Source organism: Bombina bombina, chromosome 1 (assembly GCF_027579735.1).
Source record: "Bombina bombina isolate aBomBom1 chromosome 1, aBomBom1.pri, whole genome shotgun sequence".
NCBI classification, from domain to species: Eukaryota; Metazoa; Chordata; class Amphibia; order Anura; family Bombinatoridae; genus Bombina; species Bombina bombina.
The window spans coordinates 1,093,937,956-1,093,964,528 of record NC_069499.1 but is presented as its reverse complement, the minus strand read 5'-3'; positions in this window follow the sequence as shown (position 1 = coordinate 1,093,964,528).

Sequence of the window (26,573 nt, the reverse complement as noted above, 5' to 3'; positions counted from 1 at the left end):
AGTAATTAGTAAATTCATACAGCAAGAAAGAAACAGGTTATATTGCAACCCTGATAACGAGACGGAATTGAGCACATTTTTAGATTTATCAAAATCCAATTTTTTTTATTTTTAGAAAAACATGATCAATACATTAGGCAAAATATACACCCACTTCATGTGCATAACAACTACAAAAAAATAAAAGCATATACACAAAAACAAAAGTTTCCCTGCTATCAAATCCTGAGTAATGTTAGATTCCACATAACAGACATTAAAATAAGCTGAAAAAAACAACACATTAAAGTACAGTACCTACAAAGCCCTGAATTTACAGGAAACTGCTTGAAAAGTAAAGCCTGTGTCTGGAAATTGCTGAAACTTAACAGGAATATTTTTTACTGTGTGTGTCACAGATACATTGTGATTTTCAGACACTTAACATTGACGTGCAGTGTGTCACATGACGATCAAACAGCGCATCCACAGTGACCAATGATGTTGCCAGAAAGTATATTCAAAACGACCTCAGTTCCTTCTGCACTCCAGGTCAGGAGAATATACTTGGTATACCAGTTAGGCAGATGACGTCACAAACCACCTTGTAGTAACAAAATGCCCAGCCACACACGTCCTCCAAATATTACCTGACAGGCCAGACAGATGTAAACACACTGTACATAGATGGTATCAAAACACTCCTCCACTTACAGTGTGTTGTTGCTTTGCACAAGAGACATCCATGGTCACAGAAGTATAGCAGACTTGGCACAGACATCCATCATCACCAGTGTATTGTAATCTTTTGGGTAATGGTGTCCATTTGGTATACTGCTCACTGTTGGAAATAGAGAGTTTTTGCCACCTCAATGGTCAATGAGCTTTGAATGTGCTGTTCAAATAACTCATCTCAAAAGGTACAAGTTGCCAGGATTGGCAGAGATAAACAGTCTCTTAGTATGGAGCTCCTGTGTGTCAAGCTTCTTACTAAGAGACTATTTTTCTCTGAAAGGCCTAAATGCCAATCTTGACACACAAGCTGGAACCAGGTGAAGACCCACTGACTGTGGGAGACAGTTAAGTTAGAAGTTCTGCTTCACAATAGAGTTCAACCCTATTGTTCACTGCATAGAACAGTTTGGTGTGCTGAAGTTATACTGTTTGTCCCTAGGCAACGTGGAACTCTATTTTTAAAGGGACACTAGATGCTCTGTGCATGTACATGTGAAAGGTGTTCACCCTTTAAGCCTGGATTGTTTCTGCACTGATGGTTTGTGTATTTATGCAATAAGTATACAACGTAAAGAAGGAGAAGACCACGCTCTATGCAAAAATAAAACTAAATATTTATTAGAAACAAGTAAAATAGATGACATAGCCACCCAAATCAAAACTGAAGAGAAGCGCATCACAAAGGCTTACGCATTTCGGCAATCCGCAGTAATCATAGCCTGGTATGTGCAAACTCTCAGTAACTTAAAAAAGAGTAAAAGCAACCTAATTGGTTAATCCAAACGCTTCCTCAAACAGTAACACCTGTCATGACGGCATAATATGTTGCAAGGTAAACAATACAATGAAATCTATAATTGATCACATCTAAGTTAATTGAAAACACAATATATAGAAAGGCAAAGTGAAAAAACAAATATCCAATTTTAAGGACTACATGTGAAAGGAATATTCACCTTATAAGCCTGGATTGTTTCTGCACTGATGGTTTGTGTATTTATGCAATAAGTGCCCAGAATTAAGACTTTGATTGATAAAGACTACTACTTTAGGAGATACATTTTAAGTGGGTAGAAAGCTGGCTTAAGGATAGAAGGCAGAGGGTTTTAATTAATGGAGTGCATACAAATGAAAGGTCAGTTACTAGTGGTGTTCCCCAATGGTCAGTTCTTGGGCCTGTTTTGTTAACCATTTTCATAAGTGATATTGGAAGTGGGCTTCAGGGGAAGGTTTGTTTGTTTGCAAATGATACTAGAAATTATAACAGAGTTGATGTTCCAGGAGGGGTTGATCAAATGAACAGTGATATTAAAAAAAATGGAGGACTGGGCAAATAATTCAATATTACAAAGACCAAAACTATGCATATAGGACACATAATCCCAAAGGCCAGTTATAATCTCAATGGTACATTACTGACTGTAACTAAAGAGGAACGGGACTTGGGAATTATTATTTCATATTATTTAAAATGTGGTACACAATGCAGCAGTGCAGCCAGTAAGGCCAGTCAAATACTTAGTTGCATTGGGAGAGGTATTTGTAGCAGAAATAGCACATTTTTTTATGCCACTTTACAGATCATTAGTTAGGCCACATCTGGAATACTGTGTACAGTTCTGGAGACCATGGGGTAGATTTATTAAATGTCAAACTATATACATTGTTCTTTTGAAATGCTTGTGCAATGCCACCCCCTGCACATTAGCAGCCAATTGTATCCGATCGGGATGATTGCTGTCCGCCACTGGATGAGTTAAGGAGCAGAGGTCTCAATACCGCTGTTTCTTAACTTTTGTTTCTGGCGAACCTGAAGGCTCACGCGGAAACAGCTACATTCACAGCTTAATAAATTGGCCCCCTTATCTTTAGAAAGATATAAAGAAACTAGAAACTGCCCAAAGGAGGGCTACTAAAATTGTACACAGTCTAAAATATAAAAGTGGAATCTGAAAGCATTTTCCACAAAAAAACAAAGGCCAAAACAAGGGCTCACAATCTTAAATTTGAAGGTAGCAGATTAAGGAGAAATGTGAGGAAGCATTTTTTATTTACAGATTCATGGAATAAACTTCCAAATGAGGTGGTAAACACAAAGACTGTAAAGGAATTAAAAAATGCCTGGGACATGCACAAGTCTATCCTAAGAAAAAGTAACGTAATATGGATAGACTTGATGGGCCTTTTTGGTTCTTATCTACCGTCAAATTTTATGTTACATTTTTTGGGGGGCTGATTTATCTGTCGGTTGGCCATTTTTTGGCAAGTTGCTGTATTTGTGAGAAATGTAGGTGGTTTTGAATATTGGAATGAGTATACATTTTTTTGCAGTCCCTTGTCATGCTTTAGCCTCTATAGGGAATATTCAGAAGCTCTTCCCTAAGAGAAATATATTTATGTCTCCTTCTCTTCCTTTGCTCTGAATGTCTAATTTTAGAGAGATCTGCATTAATCCTTTATTTTGCATATATTTTTCATTTGAAATGTATGTTTTCCTCCTTTTCTCTCCTCCAACTTCTATACATTTTATATTTTCTTTCCTCTCCACTAACCTATTCCTTCCTCTTACCCTCTTCTACAATATCTCATTTCTCACATTCATCTCTCTCTTTCTCTTATCAACACTTTTCCTTGTCTCATCCCCACTGCTCCTCTCTCTCTCTTTTTTCCCTACCTCACTTCTCTATTAACCACGTAAGCATTTCTCATCAGTAATTCTTCTGTCATTCCCACTCACTCCCCCTTTAATTTTCCTATGTTTCTCACTCACACTGTCTAAACAACAAAACTTACACCATAAAAAAAAATGGACCTTTAAAAAAAAAAAAAAAAACATTTAGGGCTAAATTACAAGTGGAGAGCTAATTAATTGTGCACACGTACATGTGCTAGGTTCTCTGACGTGTCTCACGGGATGAGAACGAGGCTCCCATTGGAGCCTATGGAAGCATGATCTCACAAGAGAGCTACACTGCAGAGAACCTAGTGCAGTGAAGGGTAGCAAACTTTAAATATCCTGTATATGTATATGAATATACACATATATATTTATGTGCTTATATGCTATTGAATTAACCAGAGTTCTGACGTCTGGCTAATTCAATGAGCGCTAAGTGCTACCATAAACTTGCTGTAACAATTACCAGCTACTTTTAATAGCTGGATATATATTGTGTAATCTAGCACTATATGTAATGGTGTATGTGTGCTTATGTATCAATATGCTTGTAGTACATAAATGTTTTTAGAAAAAAATATGTATATATAAAATATACGGATACAAATTCCCATAGATTTCTTTATTTTAATTATCTAGCCCCCTCTATGCACATTTCCAATTGCACGGATACAATTCACACTCTTTACTTAACATATTCCCTGCAACAAGTCAAATGAGTCAAATGAGCCAAAAAAAGTGCGGGGAAAAACAGCCTACTCACACGCAAACCCGATCATATATTCTCAAGCGTGATAACCTGACATGAAAATATAAATATATATATAGATGATTATATAAAGGTATAGATATACGCAGATATATATACATGAATATCTATTTAAAAATACATGGAACATACTCTGCAGAGCATTTGAATATCACATATTTACACTAAATACGCAGTATAACACTTTATTAAATATGAATATTGCATAAATATGCTTTAACATGTTTCCATCTACGTGACTGCAAATGGCTTCAATGTGTTTATATGTGTATTTACATCTGTAAATACATATATACATATAGTATATAAATGCATAAATACATATGTACACACATAAATAAATATATACAGTGTATATATATATATATATATATATATATATATATATATATATATATAGGTAGCCCTCAGTTTACGCTGGGGTTAGGTTCCAGAAGGAATGGTTGTAAATCGAATCCATTGTAAATTGAAACCCAGTTTATAATGTAAGTCAATGGGAAGTGAGGGAGTTAGGTTCCAGGCCCCTCTCAAAATTGGCATAAGTAACACCTAATATATTATTTTTAAAGCTTTGAAATGAAGACTTTAAATGCTAAAGAGCATTATAAACCTAATAAAATAATCACACAACACAGAATATATAATTAAACTAAGTTAAATTAACAAAAACATTTGCTAAACAGCATTATAAACCTAATAAAATAATCACACAACACAGATTTTACTTGCATTTTTCTGCAAACAGTTCTTTCTATGCATTCTAATCTGGACTGATTTATAGACAGGAAGATCTTGTTCCTTTGCAAGCTGCTCGATAGCTCAGGTCTGGTTAAACTGATTAATTTCAGCTTGCTTGGCTTGCATATCTTTGCTGCAACACAAGCGGACAGCTCCACCTACTGGCTATTTTAATCAATGCACTGCTTCTCAATGCTTTTCAATAGCAGTCACATGACTGGAAAAAAAGGTTGCTATTCTGAAACGGTGCAAATTGAACCGTTGTAAAACGAGGGCCACCTGTATATATATATATATATATATATATATATATATATATATATATATATATATATATATATATATATATATATATATATATATATATATATATATATATATGCTCCTGTAATCGGTTTCTACTGTGGCTGCAGAGTTCCGGGGTATCAAATATACTTGCAGCTGCTAGCTGATGCTTTCCACTGCAATATATTCCCGCTGCTGCTCAGTAGGTTCTTAACGTTTTTTAATTACATACTGGTTACTGTTGCGCTAAACGCCCATCTGTGGTGCTGCTACTTTAAATCAAATATTTATATATACACATACATAAAAGTTCAAGCAGGGACTGCACTCGATGGATTTAGATAAATATATAGATAAATAATACTTTCATTTATCTAAATCCAGTGATTACCTGGTTACCGTTGCGCTAAACGCCCATCTGGGGTGCTGTTACTTTAAATCAAATATATATATATATATATATATACACATAAAAGTTCAAGCAGGAACTGCACTCGAAGGATTTAGATAAATATATAGATAAATAATACTTTCATTTATATAAATCCAGTGATTACCTGGTTACCATTGCGCTAAACGCCCATCTGTGGTGTTGATACATTAAATCAAATATATATATATATATATATATATATATATATATACACACACACACACATAAAAGTTCAAGCAGGGACTGCACTCGAAGGATTTAAATAAATATATAGATAAATAATACTTTCATTTATATAAATCCAGTGATTACCTGGTTACCATTGCGCTAAACGCCCATCTGTGGTGTTGCTACATTAAATCAAATATATATATATATATATATATATACACACACACACACATAAAAGTTCAAGCAGGGACTGCACTCGATGGATTTAGATAAATATATAGATAAATAATACTTTCATTTATCTAAATCCAGTGAGTGCAGTCCCTGCTTGAACTTTTATGAATATATTGACTCTGCACCCTGGTTGATGACACATGGAAATTGTGAGTGCAGATACATGAGGAATATATATATACATATTTAGACATGTATATGTATGTATCTCTATGTTAAAGCCATTTGCATGCCTTTTTCTAACATCTGAGATGTTTTTTGTGCAATTTTTTAAAAACAATTTTTATTAAATTGTGTTATTACGAGTGTAACTGTATTTTGTAATGTATTTTTGACACTTTTTTAACTAGCGCTCTGAGGATGCAGTAATCATTCTAGCGTAAAACCTGAGTGTGCTCACGCATTCACATTTACTTATGATATGATATGAGCAGTAATTCCCTTTTCACTTGCGCTTAACTGTTAATACGCCACTCGTAATCTAGCCCCATATTGGCTGTTTATAGGACAACAAAAAGCCTGCAGAAATAATGTAAAGAGATGCAAATTAGTATGCAAACGTGTCATCTAAGCAAATTTTTACATGGCCATGTTTGTAATGTTGAAACCTACTGCAAAAAGCACTGCAATTGCAACACAAAGTTTTCACATAACAAAATCTAATTGACTAAACTAGAAATGTGTCCCTTTACCATGTGTTCATAGAAGATTGTGTGTATCTTGCCAGTATCAGAAGCAGGAAAAACAGATATCAAAATACTTAGGAGAGGGAATACCTCAACCACCGCGTAAATTTCTACACCCCCGCCAGACAACTCCGATCGGTCGACCAAGCACTCACAGTCATTCCCCACATCAGCAAATCCACAGCGGGTGGAAGATCCTTCTCCCACATGGCAGCAAAGACATGGAACACCCTCCCGCTGCACCTCAGACAATCCACCTCCCTTAGAAAGTTCAGAAAGGACCTCAAAACCTGGCTCTTCGACTGAATACCCATCCCCTCCCCCCTCCTTCTCCTATCCTCTTTCCCTTAGCACCTTGAGACCCTCACGGGTGATTAGTTCGTGCTCTATAAGTACCCAAATATATAGATAGATAGATAGATAGATAGATAGATAGATAGATAGATAGATAGATAGATACAGATAGATAGATAGGGATTCAAATTCAAACATTAATAGTGCAGATTAAAGGGACTCTGAACCCATTTTTTTTTTCATTTGTGATTCAGATACAGCATGCAATTTTAAGCAACTTTCTAATTTACTCCTACTATCAATTTTTCTTTGTTCTTTTGCTATCTTTATTTGAAAAAGAAAGTCCAGAACCTTGGACAGCACTTGTTTATTGGTGGATGAATGTATCCACCAATCAGCAAGAACAACCCAGGTTGTTCACCAAAATGGGTTGGCATCTAAACTTGCACCCTTGCTTTTCAAATAAAGATTCCAAGAGAATGAAGAATATTTGCTAATAGGAGTAAATTAGAAAGTTGATTACAATCGCATGCTCTGTCTGAATCACAAAAGAAAAAAATTGGGTTCAGTGTCCCTTTAAGCAGAAAGACTGCTATCTAGGGCACTATGACACAGGTTTCACTTTAAATAGTTAAACTTTAAGTGGTTTGCTATTTTCTACGTCTATATTGTGGTTCCTACTCATTACTCAACATTTTGCTTACAAGCTCTTACAAGCTGTTAGTTTAAAAAAAAGTTATACTACTTTCCAACTTCAGATGCACACCTTCCACAAATCAATAAAGCAACTTTGAAGATGTTGACGGGATTATTTATCCTATGAAGTGTGGTGAAATTTTGTTCTTCTGTTTTTTTTTTTTTTTTAAAGATCCAAAATATCAAGAAAAATAACAATGTTTTGACAACATCAAGAACTGAAAAAAGTCTACAGACTGAATTATTCATTTCTCATTCTGACCACAATGCAGGATTGCTGTTAAGACTAGGCTTTATTTGTCAAAGCTACCAAAGAATTATTTTGTGTTTTTTCACTTTTTTTTTCTCTTTAATAAGAATGGCTAGTCCACATGTCTCTTGTAATTTTTTAAAATAGACTATAGAATGGCAGCAACAAATAATATGGCCTTCAATTTAAATTGCAAAGAATGTGGGTTTTTGTCACTGACGGAACTTTCTTCTAAATTGTAAGCTTTCACAAGCTGTATGTGTAAACCATTCTTCATTTAGTAGTTATACATATGTTAATTTCAGTGGGCCACAGCAATCACATTATATTCAGGGATGAAGTACAAAATAAGCAATCACAGGCTAACAGCTTGCCTTATCTAACACTGATTTGTATATTCAAAATCTTGTTTATTGCCCATTCCTATTATTTAGTTCTGTTGGGTAATAATAGAACATTATTCTTTCTGCTGAGACTTACCAGCACTGATCTGCAAAAAAAATAAATGCTTTTTCTGCCAGTTTAACTAGTATAAAAAAAAAGTCAGGGCTCAATCACAATCCTTTAAAAAAAAAGTATATAATGATTTTCAACATAAAGACACCATTAAAGTCTATGGAGATTTTATAGATAAATAATTTGATAGGTGTTTCTAAAATATTTTTGATCAACCTCTAAATTAGATCATCTAAGTTTCTACTCAACTAAAGAGATATTTTCCAAAATATTTGTGGGATATAAAACATGTATGTGTATTTAAAGGGGATTAGTTATAATTAGAATATATTTATTAGACTCACTTCGTGTTTACAGAGCTATAGAATGCCATATTTCAAGTCATTATTTTATATAGATCTGAAATAAAATTAATCTTTAACACACAGATAAAGTGATATTAATAATCATGATGTACATGTCTTGACATTTTTTCTGTAATTTACAGGCAGAGAGAAGGATAAACAATTCTAGTAAAGTGACTTTAAACTATGTTGTGATGAAGGAGAAACACTGTTGTATATGTATATTCAAAAAGACTTCCAGAATACATTTCTTAATGCAACATTTAATACTTTATTCTCATATTGTTTCCAATATATAGTACACATGTACTTATGTACAAGACCAATGTTTCGGCCCCAACATGGGCCTTTTTCAAGGTGCACAATAACTAAATACAGCACTTTAAATACCCTGAGCTTCAAAATTTCCCGCCAGGCTCCCCAGCTGATGTCACATTCCTAACTCCTTCCATACTCAGCCTCATATCGCCACCTAGTGGGCATTTTCTATGTTGCATTCTTTGCTTCTAGTGTTTCTTAATAGGCTTGCTGGAAAAAAAGGAAGTATAATATCATCAATACTGAAAGAGCCCAGATATCATCATACAGATCAACATAATTAAGGTCACAATTTACAAAAAAGATTAGGGTCATATTTTACAAAAAAACATGTTAAGGACAAAAATGTGTTCAGCCCTTTTGGTTGAACCGTACCAAGCTCATCAATCCAGCTCTCTTCCCTTTGGAGTAACTGGTTTTACTATCTGGTCTATAGGGGCACATTATAGACTAGAGGTGGGGTGTTTGCACTTCAAAAAATGTTTCGCAACAGGTTGATATGTTTTACCAGAATTTTTTTGCTGCCCTTATGCTGGACCTGTGTACCTCTATCCTCTCCTTTAGCATGCATTCAGTCTTCCCTACATAGGACTTCCCACAGGGACACTTATTTAGGTACACCATGTACTAAGATTCACAATTGAGTACCTGTTTAATCTTGTATTTCTTGCCTGTTCTACTGTGGCTAAAGGTATCTCCTAAGATCAGATTATTGCATATAACATATCCGTGACATTTGTATACTCCTGTATTTCTAGTTAGAAAATGAGACCCTTTTGTCTTGTAGTTCATAGGCTATACAGGAAACCCAAAGATTGTAATACATTAATCAGATATGACAGTTACCACCCTAAACATTTGTTAAACTTAATGCCAAAGGCTCAAATGTTCAAAGCAAAGAGATTGACCTCAGATAAGGAAGAAATGTTGGGAGCAGTAACTATAACTGCCATGGGGGAAAAATTTGTCCAGAGAGGCTACCCAAATAAAGTGGTAAAGGAAGGCCAGGTACAGGTCATAGGAATTTAAAAATTGAATATACCAAGAAAGAAAGATTAGGGAAATCGGTTACATTTAGTAACAGATTACACAACAGATGAGTGAAAATTCAGAAAGGCAGTTCTTAATAATTGGGAAATTTTGAGAGCAGAGGACAGACTAAAACCATATGTACAGCAACCACCCACATTCTCCTATCAGAGAGGAAAGAGTTTAAAAGATTTAATGGTTAAGGCTGAATCAGTAGAGAAGTATGAGACAAAAGGGTCTCATTTTCTAACTAGAAAACCAGGAGTATACAAATGTCAAGTATGTGTTACATGCAATAATCTGATTTTAGGAGATACCTTTAGCCACAGTAGAACAGGCAAGATATACAAGATTAAACAGGTACTCAATTGTGAATCTAAGTGTCCCTGTGGGAAGTCTTATGTAGGGAAGACCAAATGCATGCTAAAGGAGAGGATAGCGGTACACAGGTCCAGCATAAGGGCAGCAATAGGTTCTGGTAAAACAGATCAACCTGTTGCAAAACATTTTTTGGAGTGTAAACATCTCACATCCAGTCTAAGATGTGCCCCTATAGACCAGATAGTAAAACAGCCAGGGGGGTTATGGGAAAAATCAGTTACTCCAGAGGGAAGCCACCTGGATTGATGAGCTTGATACAGTTCAACCAAAAGGGCTGAACACATTTTTGTCCTTAACATGTTTTTTTGTAAAATATGATCCTAATCTTTTATGTAAATTATGACCTTAATTATTTGATCTGTATGATGATATCTGGGCTCTGTCAGTATTGATGACATTATACTTTCTTTTTTTCCAGCAAGCCTATTTATAAACAGTAGAAGCAAATTATGCTACATAGAAAATGTCCACTAGGTGGTGATATGAGTATGAAACGAGTTAGGTATGTGATGTCAGCTGGCAAGCCTGGCTGGAAATTTTGAAGCTCAGGGTATTTAAAGTGCTGTATTCAGGTATTGTGCACCTTGAAAAAGGCCCATGTTGGGCCAAAACTTTGGTCTTTGTACATTTGTACTATTTATTGGAAACAATATGAGAATAAAGAAGTAAATGTTGAATTAAGAATGTATTCTAAAAGTCTTTTTGAATATATCAGATTGGATGACTTTTGACTCTAAAGAGGAACAGACAGACAGCTTCACTTTTATGAATGGCAGTGCTGATGAGTTCGTTGAGTGGGTGTCATGGTTGAATGCCATTGACTGTTCCATAAGATTTAAGATAGAATACAGTGATTCTGTGATACATTTTTTGGACCTCAATATTTACAAGGTTGATGTCTGTGATGGTTGCCATTTTGGAACGTCTTTATATATGAAACCTACGGACCATAACTCCTTATTGGAGGCCACAAGCTTCCATCCCAGGCTTAAAAAACTGGGATTATAACCCCACAATTTACAAGAGTCATCCATAATAACAGTGAGGTACCCAATATGATGGCACAACTTAAGGAGATGGAAGACAAATTTGTGACCAGAGGCTATGAGATGATTCAAAACATTAAGGAAGGGTTATTAAGTACCCCAATAGAAAGGGAGTTGATGAAGAAAGTTAATCCCAGTGGGGAAACTCAACAGTTGAACTTTATTACCACCTATACCCCCATACATGGGGTTCTAACCAAATCAGTACAACAACACTAGTCTTTTTTGGAGATGGATTCAACCTTACCATTCCAACAGATGGGACCACCAAGAATGGTGTACCGGAGAGCAGATAATTTGAGAGATCTGTTGGTGAAGACAGACCACATACAGTGCTACCAAAAAAGCACCTGGTTGAAGACCTCGAAGAAGGGATGCTTCATATGCTGGATTTGCATGACGTGCAACAGCATGTTGAGGGCTAATCGTTCCAATACCCACACAGGAATAAGCGATAAACAATTCACCACAGATTGACATGCAACAGTACTCATGTTGTGTATATGCTCATCTGCCCGTGCTCCTTGGTATACATTGGGAAGACGGTCACATCCAGTGACAGGATGGCAAATCCTCAGTGTGCCAACCTTGAGGCCTTGGATAAGGGCGATTTGGAACAATCAGTGGCACACCAATTCGCCAGGTATAATCATGGTGTCTCCAGTTTAAGATTAATGATAATTGACCACATGCTCCTCTGGCTAGAGGGGGTAATAGAGCCAAAAGATTCCTCCAATTAGAAACCAAGTGGATACATATGTTGGACACACTGGTGCTGAGAGTACTTAATACCTTTTTGAACTTTGTGCCAATACTTGGATAAGAAAGAAGGAAAAACCTGTCAAGTTCCACATGAATGTACGTTATAGTGGGTACCCATGGGTTTTTACGCATTCTCTCTGAGGCTATGAAGGAATAGTTATGTGACTTTTAAACATGAATATTTGATAGCCATTATAATTTCTGTGTGATACACTAAAAAATAACATATTTTATTGTTTTTGGATTTATGTGTATAGTCAGTGTATATATTTTTACAGGTAGGCAGCCTCATGACCTCAGCAGTGAATATGGTGTGGTATGGGAAGTTGTATATTGATGGGCTTGGTATAGGAGTCTTCAAATAATAACTCACGGATATCCCACTGCACCATGATCACTAATACTGGGCGATATGTTAAATCTATTGGTCACATTAATCCTGTGAGCATTTGGCATTGGATGCCATCATAGTTACTGAGGATTATGCAACACTGCCTTACTGCTAAACACATTACACGATCGGGTTGTTCACTGCACTTTGTTTGTTTGTTGCTGTGACAACCTGATACACACCCACTAATTGTGATGCGTCACGCTGAAGTCGGTGCGTGATGACGTCACTGGAGTGGGACGCTGCTGAGTAGTTGATACAGGATTTTAGGGTATATAAGGCGGGTAAAGGTGTTTGGGGTACATTGTTTTTAGGTTCACATTGTGAAGACGAATTTTGACATTTGACAAAGGTGTGAGGAGCACACCGAAATGTTATGGGGCATAGTTATCAAGCTTCGTACGGAGCTTGAAGCCCGTGTTTCTGGCGAGCCTTCAGGCTCACCAGAAACACAAGTTATGAAGCAGCGGTCTAAAGACCGCTGCTCCATAACCTCCATAACCTGCTCTGAGGAGGCGGACAGAACTCACAAGAAATCAACCCGATCAAATACGATCGGGTTGATTGACACCTCTTGCTAGAGGCCAATTGGCCGCGAATCTGCAGGGGGCGGCATTGCACCAGCAGTTCACAAGAACTGCTGGTGCAATGATAAATGCCGACAGCAAATAATGTCCGTCCGCACCTTGTTAAATATGTCTTTTTTACATTGATGCAATAAATGCTACATTTTATGATATAAGACCATTGAGTGCCTTTTTTGGAATGGAATATATATCTGTCTATGATTACGGCCAGACTGGCCGAAACATGTTAGGCTGTGTTCATTGTTCAACCTGGAAACTCTGCTGCACAGGTTTTTAACCTATACTATGTCTAAATAAAGCTTGTTTTTTTTTTACTTACTACTGGACGCCTGTAATCTTCATTTTTTCTTCAATATATATATACATATACACACATGCATATTATAAGGCAACAGAGTAGTCACATCTTACACAAACACCACTACATGTATATAAACATTTTGTTCATAGTTTTGCACAAGTAAACCAAGGATATATGTAAAAAAAAATCAGTGTGATTGGGATTCCAGGTTTAAGCAATAGGCCCCCATTACCTAGAATACACATTAAACTTTTGGCTCTCTTTTGAATTTTAGCTTTTCTCACTTGTTTGATTCCAGTGCGTTTGACATACATTGTATGCCAATCAGCGCTGACTCACAAATAACTCCATAGGTGTGAGCATAATTATATCTATATGGCACACATGAACTGGCACTGTATAACTGGGAAAAACTGTCAAAATGCACTGAGATAAGAGACAACCTTCAACGGCTTAAAAATCAGTTTATGAGCCTACCTAGGTTTAGCTTTTAACAAAGAATACCAAGGGAACAAAGCAAATTTGACGATAAAAACCGCTGCTTAAAATTACATGCCCTATCTGTATCATACAAATATCTTACAAGAGCATTACTGATATTCTAATATACAAATTCCAGAATATAGCACCCACTATCTATTTTACTGTAACTACTTGATGGACAGGTTAATGCCATCCCAAAAGGATTTTTAAAATGCTAGGCAAACAAAATCTTTTTTTAAGTATTATTTTTAAAACAAAGAAATTAGGTTTGTACCTTGCTATTTAAAAAATGGCTAAATTACAAGTGGAGCACTAATTTATCATTAAAGGCAAATTAGCATTCTGAAAATTAACCATAGATTATATATATATGGCATGAGAACGTGTATCCCATTGGAGCCTATGAAAGCATGCTTTAGTGAGCACTAAGCTTCCGCGCAATGTGAACATGAGGTTGCGTTCGCATTTCACCTAACTTGTAATACCAGTGCACATTTGCATTCGCTGTTATCAGTAAGTGGAGCGCAAATATTGCCCTCGCAAAAGCAATATTTTGCGCTCCACTTGTAATCTGACCCAAAATAGTTCAAATCTGTTTAAATTTTAATTGAATCTAATACACGGCTAGATTACGAGTTGTGCGTTAGGCTGAAAAAGCAGCATTAACAGGTCCTAACGCTGCTTTTTCACTACCGCTGGTATCACGAGTCTTGCAGGTTTAGGGGCACCGCACACCACACACTTCTTTGGCCTTACCGCAAAACGACTTACGTAAACTTTGTAAAGTCTTTTTTCTATGGGACTTCCATAGCGCCGGTATTATGAGTCTGTCCTGGGAGGCCAAAAAGTGAGCGGTACACCCTCTACCTCCAAGATCCCTAACGCATTTTAAAGTCAGTAGTTAAGAGTTTTATGGTACAACGCCGTAACATAAAACTCATAACTAAAGTTCTAAAAAGTACACTAACACCCATAAACTACCTATTAACCCCTAAACCGAGGCCCTCCCGCATCGCAAACACTAAAATAAAATTTGTAACCCTTAATCTGCCGCTCCAGACATCACCGCCACTATAATAAACATATTAACCCCTAAACCGCAGCATTTCCGCCTCGCAAACACTATTTAAATATTATTAAGGAGAACACTGTGTATAATCCGGCTATCTGCCCAGCATGGAAACCACAACTTGAAAGTGAGTGAAGCTCAAATTTAATTCAATACAAGTTACAATACAGTGCACTAAAAACACAAAAAGGCAAACAGAAAAAAGACCATTCAGTTAATACCAAATGGTCAGAAAGGCAGGAATAGGCATACGCGTTTCATGTGGGACTTGTTCACTGCATAAAAGACACTACCGCCTGTCAGCCTATTTAAGGGGAAATTTTAAGGAAAAACACCTGTTTGAAATATCGAATAGCAAAATTAACCCTTAAAGTGGCTGCTGAGACAGAGACACATTATCCAATATATAATACAGCAATTAACAACAACATCAATAATACAGAAAAAGATATATACAAAACATCACAAAACTAGATAGAGTATTTTGTTTGATATGAAAATAAACTGCATATCGAAAACGATTGTTTGGAGCTATACTAAGACTATTATAGCTAGTTAAATATAATATTACTATAAAAAATATATATGAAAAGCATCACAGAATTAGATAAAATATTTGGTTAGTTTTAAGTATGGACTAAATGTCAGAACTAGTGATTTTAGCTGCGCTAAAACTGATATAGCTAGTTAGATAGTTCATACAAATAAATTTACATCAGTGTCAACTTTGAGACCAAAGGGAAACCTGGTATTCATATGGAATATCCATTTAACCTCATTTTTACTTAGGTAATATTCCCTATCTCCCCCTCTTTTTGCGAAAACTACATGGTCAATTGCTTGAAAAAGGGCCAGAGAAGGATCTCCCTGATGATCAAATTTAAAGTGAGAGGCTACAGAGGTAAAAACCTCTGGGTCCTCAATATCTCTGATGTACTCTAAAGCACGATCTCTCAATCGCCTTTTGGTTTTACCCAAATACTGTATCCGGCAACTTTTACATGTCATTACATATACTACATGAGTGGAGTTACAGTTTAAATTATATCTAATTGTATACTGCCTCCCTGTGTTTTGTGAGGAGAAAATATCTCCTTCTGTGACATGATTACAAGTTTTGCTACGTCTGCCTCTGCATTTAAAACCCCCCACTCTAGATGGTAACCACGTACGTTTTTTTACTTCTGGTAAAAACAAAGGTGCTACATAATTCTGTATACTTGTAGCTTTTTTAGACACAAATTTAACTCCCTCATTAATAACCTTTTCCAGAATTGGGTCAGTTTGTAAAATGGGGAGACTTTCCTTAATAATGTCACATATATTCCTGTACTCTAAGCTGTATGGTGTACTAAATATAATTTTATTCGAAATATCTGTACCTTGGGATTTCTTAGTTTCCTTTTTATAAAGAAGTAATGAGTCTCATGGAATACTGTCAACAATATGTCTGGTATTAGATAAAAGTTTATCACTATAGCCTCTACTGCGAAGTCTTTTGTGAAGATCCTGACTTAGTTTATGGTAAAGAGTCTCAATAGAACAGATATGTTTTGTCCTAATAAATTGGCCCTTTGGGATGGCCTTAAGCACATGCTTTGGGTGACAAGATCTGAATTTAGTATAGTGTTCCCACTTGTGAGTTTCCTATGCAGATCAGTGACAATTGAATCTTTCTCAACCAATAATTCAATATCCAAAAATACAATATTATAGAGATCCTGGCAACCAACGAAACCCAAATTGTATTCATTACAGTTTAAATATTCAAAAAAACGACAATACCGATTGTTCATCTCCATCCCACACAAGTAACAGGTCATCAATGTAACGGCCAAAATATACAACAAAATCTTTAAAGGGGTTACTATCTGCATAGACGTGGAGCAGCTCCCACCATCCCATATAGAGATTGGCATAGGAGGGGGTGAATTTCGCCCCCATAGCTGTTCCATGTCTCTGCAGATAGTAAGACTCCTCAAACAAAAAATAATTATGGGTTAATAAAAACTCCATAGCACAAATTATGAAATGTTTGAGATTCCCTGTGTAACCTGACATTCTATCCAGGATGTTTGAAATTGATCTGAGACCTGTCTGGAGTGGGATGGAGGTATATAGTGAGGCAACTTCTACCATAACAAATCTGTATGTTAATTTCCATCTTATAGTCTGCAATGCACAAAGTACTTGTGTGGAGTCTCTAATGTAGCTAGTAAGCTGTCCCACTAGGGGTTGTAGGAAGACATCAATCAATTCTGAAGTGGGCTCCAATAGAGAGCCCACTCCCCGAAATGATTGGCCTACCTGGGGGATGGGTAGCATTTTTGTGTAACTTAGGTAAAAAATGGCACATTAGGATGTAGTACTAAATAATGCTCCATTTTACGTTCTGCTACAATTCCCATCTGTTGACCCTGATGTAAAATGTTCTCTAAATTTAATCTAAAATTAGCTGCAGGGTTAAAGTCTAATTTGGAATATACTTCACAATCCCTTAGTTGGCGTTTGGCTTCGGATAGATAATATTCTCTATCCATGAAGACAACATTGCCGCCTTTATCTGATGCTTTTATGACTATGTTAACATTATCTTGAAGGGATTTTAGTGCTTTAAAATGATTGCCACTAAGGTTGTTTTTATATTTAGATGATGGATTTTCTATGAGTTTACTCTCTACCTTGTGTGCCAGAGATTTGAGTTTATTCTCAATAGTTCTTTGAAACACATCAATATTTTTTCCTCTGGCATACACAGGATAGAAAGAACTCCTACCCTTGGTCTTTACTGGGGGACAATTAATGTCCTGTGAAGGACTATCATTAACCCTATTCTCCATAAGACTGACTAACTCATTAATAGCACAATGATCAGCAAAATCCAAATTATCTATGCGGGTATAGTGATCAGTAACTACTTCATCAATACCAATCTCAGGTGTTTCCAAACCTGGTTCTACAAACAAATGTTTTTTAAGGGCCAGTTTCCTAACAAATTTGTTGATATCAAGGATGGTGTCAAAAAGATTAAAATGAGTGGTAGGTGAAAAATTGAGACCCATACCTAGTACTTCCTTTTCAAATGTATTAAATTCATATTGTGATAAATTCACCACATTTTTAAAAATATTTGTGGACTTGTATTCGATTGGCCCTCATTTGGTACCTTTTGGGTTCTTCTACTCTTTCTACCCCTACTACTTCTCCTTGTTTTTTTCTTTGTGGCTTCTGTCCCGAAGCCTGCTCGTTTTTTTAAGCCCCTATTATATCAGTTGGGGGTATATCTAGGGCTGAGACTCCTCCTAACTGTTGTGACCCTTCTCTATTTGAATTATTATCAGTTGTTTCTTGTTCATATTCTGTGTCTACAAATCTAACATGTTTAGCTGATTTGCTATCACTATTCCTTCTAAAGAAAGGTGTTTTCTTATCACTAAAATTTCTTTGTGACGATTGGGTCCATCTGTAAACTCTATTCGCCTCAAAATCCCTTTTATCCCAAGATAATTTAGTCTTTTTAAAGTCCCAAAGATCTTTTGAGAATTTAAGCATGTTTGCTTCAAACTTTGTGTCATTTTCTTTGAACAACGGATCTGCTTGGAGAGTTTGTAAATCAATTTGTGTGGCTTTAATAAGGTTAATTAATTCCAATCTTTGTTGTTTTTTAAGATCAATCCGTAAATCCATTAAGGCAAAGGAGCACTCATTTAGGATTTTGTTCCACTTAGTAAAAAATTCCGGATCATTTACTAAAGAAAGATGGACATTTTTTAATCCTTAGGCCCCTTGGGATCCGTTGATATTTTTTGTATAATAAAAAAGTATTTATGTCCAAGTCTAACTTAATGTCCTTTCTACTTAATTCATCTATATGAAAGAAAAGACCGTCAATGGTGTTTTCATTGTCACTAGTAATAACATCAAAATTCTGGTCATACTGATAAAGAGAAGCTTCCAAGTCTCATAATATAAAACGTTCTTGTGTCTCTGTCATTTTTGTAGCCTGTGTTACGTATTAGTGCATTGTAACTTTTAAACTGTATATTGGAAAGATAAATCCAACATCCCGTCAACGGAATTAAGGTTGGAAAAATCCTATTGGCTGATGCAATCTGCCAATAGGATTGACATTGCATTATATTGGCTGATTGGAACAGCCAATAGAATGCGAGCTCAATCCTATTGGCTGAATGCATCAGCCAATAGGATTTTTTCTACCTTAATTCCGATTGGCTGATAGAATTCTATCAGCCAATCGGAATCTAAGGGACGCCATCTTGGATGACGTCACTTAAAGGAACCTTCATTCATCGGGTAGTCATCAGAAGAAGAGGATGCTCTGCACCGGATGTCTTGAAGATGGAGCCGCTCCACGTCGGATGGATGAAGATAGAAGATGACGTCTGGATGAAGACTTTTGCCTGTCTGGAGGACCACTTCGCCGGCTTGGATGAAGACTTCTCCCGGCTTTGTTGAGTACTTCGGTCCGGTTGGATGAAGACTTTTGCCGCTTCCTTGAGGATGGATTTCCGATCTTCAGAACAGTAAATCGATCTTCAGGGGGTGAGTGTTAGGTTTTTTTAAGGGTATATTGAGTGGGTTTTATTTTTAGGTTAGGGTTTGGGCCTGCAATAGAACTAACTGCCCTTTAAGGGCAATGACCATCCAAATGCCCTTTTCAGGGCAATGGGGAGCTTAGGTTTTTTTAGTTAGTATTTTATTTGGGGGGTTGGTTGTGTGGGTGGTGGGTTTTACTGTTGGGGGGGTGTTTGTATTTTTTTTTACAGGTAAAAGAGCTGATTACTTTGGGGCAATGCCCCGCAAAAGGCCCTTTTAAGGGCTATTGATAGTTTAGTTTAGACTAGGTGTTTTTTTTATTTTGGGGGGCTTTTTTTATTTTGATAGGGCTATTAGATTAGATGTAATTAGTTTAAATATATTGTAATTTGTTTATTATTTTCTGTAATTTAGTGGGGGGTTTTGTACTTTAGCTAATTTAATTTAATTTATTTAATTGTTTTTAATTTAGTAAATTTATTTAATTATAGTGTAGTGTTAGATGTTATTGTAAATTACGTTAGGTTTTATTTTACAGGTACTTTTCTATTTATTTTAGCTAGGTAGTTATTAAATAGTTAATAACTATTTAATAACTATTGTACCTAGTTAAAATAAAAACAAACTTGCCTGTAAAATAAAAATAAACCCTAACATAGCTACAATGTAACTATTAGTTATATTGTAGCTAGCTTAGGGTTTATTTTATAGGTAAGTATTTAGTTTTAAATAGGAATAATTTAGGTAATAATATAAATTTTTATTTAGATTTATTGTAATTATATCTTAGGGGGTGTTAGGGTTAGGTTTAGACTTAGGTTTAGGTGTTAATACATTTAGTATAGTGGTGGCGACGTTGGGGGCGGCAGATTAGGGGTAATAAATGTAGGTAGGTGGCGGAGATGTTGGGGGCGGCAGATTAGGGGTTAATAATATTTAAATAATGTTTGCGAGGCGGGAGTGTGGCGGTTTAGGGGTTAATATGTTTATTATCTTGGCGGCGACATTGGGGGCGGCAGATTAGGGGTTAATAAATATAATGTAGGTGTCAGAGATGTTGGGGGCAGCAGATCAGGGGTTCATAAGTATAATGTAGGTGTCGGCGGTGTCCGGAGCGGCAGATTAGGGGTTAATAAGTATAATGTAGGTGTCGGCGATGTCGGGGGCGGCAGATTAGGGGTTAATAAGTATAAGATTAGGGGTGTTTAGACTCGGGGTTTATGTTGGGGTGTTAGGTGTAAACATAAATTTTATTTCCCCATAGGAATCAGTGGGGCTGCATTACTGAGTTTTACGCTGCTTTTTTGCAGGTGTTAGACTTTTTCTCAGCCGGCTCTCCCCTTTGACTCCTATGGTGAAATTGTGTACGAGCACGTACGACCAGCTCACCACTGACTTAAGCAGCACTGGTATTGGAGTGCTGTAAGGAGCACAATTTTGCTCAACGCTAACTTCTCGCCTTTTAACGCTGGGTTTGTAAAAACCTGTAATACCAGCGCTGCAGGTAAGTGAGCGGTGAGAGAAAACTGCTCGTTAGCACCACATAGCCTCTAATGCAAAACTCCTAATCTGGCTGACAGTTTTGCCAGCTGTACATGTTCTACTAATATTCATTGGCTGATTTTGCAGAAGGTTCATTGTGCAATAGCAGGAAGTACCTGTCAGTTTATGAACATTAGTAGGATGTGTTCAATAAATAAATGTAAATTTAAAGGGACATGGAACACAACATTTTTCTTTCATGATTTAGGTAAAACATAACATTTTAAACAACTTTCCAGTTTACTTCTATTATTGCTTCATTCTCTTGGTATCATTTGTTGAAGGAGCAGCAATGCGCTACTTGTTTCTAACTGAAAAAATGGGTGAGCCAATGAGAATTGTATATATGTAGGCAGACACCAATCTGCAGCTAGATCCTCCTGAGCTTACCTAGATAAACCTTTCAGCAAAGGATAACAAGAGAAAGAAGCAAATTAAATAATAGAAGTAATTTGGAAAGTTGCTTAAAATGGTATGCTCTGTCTAAATCATGAATGTCTAACTATGACTTTAGTGTCCCCTTAAAGGGACATGAAACCCAATTTTTTTCTTTCATGATTCAGATAGAGCATACAATTTTTTTTTTTTATTATTATTAATATTTTACCAACAATGTATCATGAAAAGCCATAAAACTTGATCAGAAAAAAAGCAAATAAAAAGAAAGTAGAAAAAGTAATGCAATACAATGTTATTTTCTTATAATAACTGTCAGATAGAGCAAAAACAATACATCAACATCACATTTTAATCAATTAAGTGATGGCTCTAAACTTCCCTTCTCATGAACTTTCCTTGGTACATTGATGGGGATTTTAAAATTATAATCTAATAGCAACATAGCTGGTTGTTTACAGCACAATTAACCTATTATCTAATATTAACCCATTAGCAGCTAAATACTGACTATCATTATGATGCCTCCTAGTTCCTCCCTCAAAAGTCCCTTCTGGGAAAAAAAGGGGGAATTAAAAATTATAAGAATAATTGCAAATATAGCTCTCCAACCTCTCCTCCCTTCTACCAAATAATTTACAAGACTAATTCCGTATTCCTGAATGGGAATATCAGGTAATCAATTTCTCGTGGTGGAAATATTTTAATAAATTAAGACCATTTTTTGAAGAAGGAAGCTATTTCTCGATCTGAATTCAAGTCTATAAGTAATTGCTCAAATAAATATTGTTTTTTTAAGTTCTTTGTGACGGCGAGAATTTGCTCTTCCGTTTCTTGAAGATCAAATTTCTGGCTGCGAGAATTACCAAATTTACTAGCTGAGATTCATCTACAGGTAAATTCTTATCTATTAGGAAAATAACGTCTATCAAGGTAAATTTGAAGGGAGTTACTTTCAGCACCTTAAGCAGCAAAAATTCTATTCTACTCCAACACTGCTGTAATTTGGGACAGGCCCAGATCTTATGAGTTAGATTTGCAGCTGGTAAGCTACATTTTGGGCATTTGTTAAAGTTCTTATTTATACCATCTGGAGCCTTTATCTGGAGTATAATAATTTGGTATATTAATTTTATTTGGGAGTCTCTCCAGGTCTCCGCAATTGTGGCGTGAAAAAGCAAGGATAAGGAGCGTGCAACGTGTAGATCTTGGTCAATATTGTCAGAAGTAAGATTTGTCCATTTTTGGGCTAAGTTACCTAAATTGGACTCACCCTTATGTGAGACCAGGTATAAATACCATAAGGAGATAGAAAAATGACCTGCTTTGGCCAAGGTAGGCCAGTTATCAAGTTCGCCCCATGACCATTTCTAGGAAAATGTACTAACTAATTGCAGAGCATAGTGTCTAGTTTGCAGATATACATAACAAATTGCGATTATTAAGATCAAATTCTTGTTTCAGCTCTTCAAAGGATTTAATAACTTGTGCCTCTGAATTAATAAGCTGTGAAACCAGATAAAGCCATTTCCTATGCCAATTCTGCAGTAGTAAGGATTGTGTGCCATCTTGAAACTCTGAGTTACCTAGAAAGGTTTGAAATCTAGGAATGTTAGTATTTAATTCAACTCGCGCTCCAATCCTGCTCCAAGCCTGGATTATTGTGTATATTGTTTTGTATAATTTCACCTGTTTAGGAGTTAAATTAACAGGAACATGGATCAGAGATAAAGGCGAACATGGGTAAATCATACAATATTCTAACCCATTATCTGTGAAATGGTCTGACTCTGTAATCCAATCAACTACAATACGGCCGAGAAAGACTAAATTATAAAGATATAAATCCAGAAAAGCAAGACCGGCAAGTTGTTTAGGAAGAGACAATTTATGTAGAGATATTCTATTTTTTTTTTGACTGCCAAATAAAACGGCGGACTGCGGAGTTAAATTTCTTGATGTCACCATCTTAAAAAGTGTGATGCTACCGGATATCGAGAGGGAAATTTTTTGCCAATTCTACATATAATTAATAGCTTGTGACAAGATTGGAGGAATGTTCAAGGCATATCACTCTTGAGGATCAGCCGACACAGTAACCCCAAGATATCTAAATGATTTAGAGACTGTCTTAAAAGGATTATCTACCAAAGGGTTTATTGTTTTCCTTAACCAGAGCAATTCCGACTTCAGTTTATTCACTTTATAGCCTGAAAATTGGCCAAATAACTCAATTAAGCTTGTAAGCTTTGGGATGTTTGAAGAGGTGTTAGACATGTAAATCAGTAGGTCATCTGCATATACCACCCTGCCCCTCACCTCACCCACCCCAGGTTCATTCCCCCATTTATAGATAGTCTCCCACACAACTTTCATTCTCCTAAACTGACAGCTGTAAACACTGATCAGCACACCCTTCCAGTCACTTAACCCTTTAGAATACATACCCTCTCTCCCTTCAAATAGCTATATATCCCACATCGATAAATATATATATATGTATATGTATATATATATGTCTTTATTTTTTATATTGTACTTTTTTTGTTTTATATTTATCTACACACCTCATAGCACTAACATGAATCCAAATATGACCATACTGATATTCATGACAACCCTTTTCTCACCAATTTTGTTCCTATCAGTACAGCCATAAGCATACACCTAAAACTGGAAAACAAACTTTCATACACCATGGCCTGCTCTGTTGCTGTAACTTATCTGCTGAGTGCTGGTGGAGAGTAATAAAAAATAGCCCTCCTACCCCCACCTCACAAAATTATAAAGTATCCCATTCACTATATGGCCAAACAAAAACTATGTCCAAATTCCTATTCCTTATGTTACTTGCCCTTGCAAATGATGTAGAGTCTAACCCTGGTCCCCCAGCAAATTCCATTCCTAGCCTTCCAGCTAAAAAAGGCCTCTCCTTTGTGCACTGTGATATCCGCAGCTTACTACCAAAAATTGATGCACTACAAGCTTGGTGTTTACAATACAAGTCCAAAATCATTGTTATCTCTGAATCGTGGCTAACTGCAAAAATACCTGACTCTGCCATTCCAATACATGGGTATTCATGCCATAGAATTGACAGCGGAAAGAGAGGAGACGGCATTGTAATTTATGTTGACAATTCCACAAAGTTCACCCCCTTGCAAAAATCTAGCTCTCCTTTCTGGCACAACTGAGATGCCGTGCAGTAAATCAATCATTGTGACAGGAATCTACCGTCCACCTAGCTCCCCTGTGCATTCCATTTCTGACATAACCCATCTCCTTAGTGAAACCATAGCTCAAAACCCAAAATGTGAAATTTTGGTTTATGGAGATTTTAATATTGATTGGCTGAATCCAAAAAATAACAGTTGTCGCACGCTATTTAAATCTTTGCAGCTAATGCAATTAATCTCCTCCCCAACTTGCATAAACATCAAAAGCCATAATCATACTCTGCTCGACTGGATTCTCTCCACTTCTCCCGACCAAATCCAGGAGGCAGGTGTTCTCCCTAACAATTTCAGTGACCACTGCATAGTGTACTGCGTGCACAAAATAAAGGCAACTAAATCCTCTCCCAAGGTTAAAATCACCAGGTCCTTCAAAAAATGTAGTCTTCAATCATTTCTAAATGACATCAAGAACCTCCCCTGGCACAGATTAAACCTAATCCTAGATCTAGACTCTGCAGTTGAATTCTTTCAGTCTGAACTCCTACAAGTTTGGAATTTACATGCCCCGCTGCATAAGGTGAGAGTAAAAGGAGCACACTTAAATTGGATCACAGCTGATCTCGTTCAAATGTACCAGTTTCGGGATTCATTGTGGTCAAAGTTCAATCATACTGGCTCTATGAATGATCACTTTGTATATAGACAATGGCAAAATATATGCACTAAACAAACAAAATTGGCCATGGCCCAATATTTCTGTGAAAATCCAATCAATAACATATCTAACCCTAGAAAGTGTTGGAAACTCATAAATAACTTACAAAATCCACCAATCCACTCCCAACCCTTACTGTCAATGTGGATAACCAAACCCTGCAACTCCCCTTAGAAGTAGCAAATGCCTTTAACAATTATTTTGTCGGGTGCTCCACCACCCTGATTGACAAACTAATAAATGGCACGCATCTTGAAACTTGAAATGTGGATCAGGCCCCACTAAAACAACAAACACCCAATATAGAGAAGTTCAATTTTAGACCTGTACCCATCAATGTCATTAAGAAACACCTTAACAATCTAAAAATGAAAAAACAGTCTGGACCTGATCAAATCCCAGCAATGCTGTTGAAGCTCAGTGCACCGGCAATTGCTAAGCCTGTCACAACCCTAATTAATGAATCATTGATGTCTGGATACATACCCAAACTCTGGAAAACTGCAAGAGTAGTGTCTTTTTATAAAAGTGGGGAGTTAACCTTGGTTTCTAACTATCGCCCTATATCATTGCTCCCAGTATTGTCAAAAATTTTAGAAAAATGCGTCCATACGCAAGTATGCGAGTATTACCAACTTTCTAACTATCTGACCCCTGATCAATCAAGTTTTTGCCTGAATCACTCCACTACAACTGCCCTCCTAAAAGTTTGCAACAACATCCAAACTGGCATGGGACAAGGAGAACTAGCTGGAGCTATTTTCCTTGATTTTGCAAAGGCCTTTGACACAGTAGACCATAACATACTACTGCTCAAACTAAAAAATTCTGGTATTGCTGATCGTCCGTTAACCTGGTTTCGATCATATGTATCGGATCGATCACAATATGTCTCCATTTCTAACAGTGACTCCCTTCCTTTCCCAGTCACGTGTGGTGTTCCCCAAGGTTCCTTTTCTTGCCCCCTACTATTCACATTATTTATAAATGATCTGCCTAATGTCTGCAAATCCTCAACTGTACACATGTATGCAGATGACACGGTAATCTATGCAAACAATTTCGATTTGCAG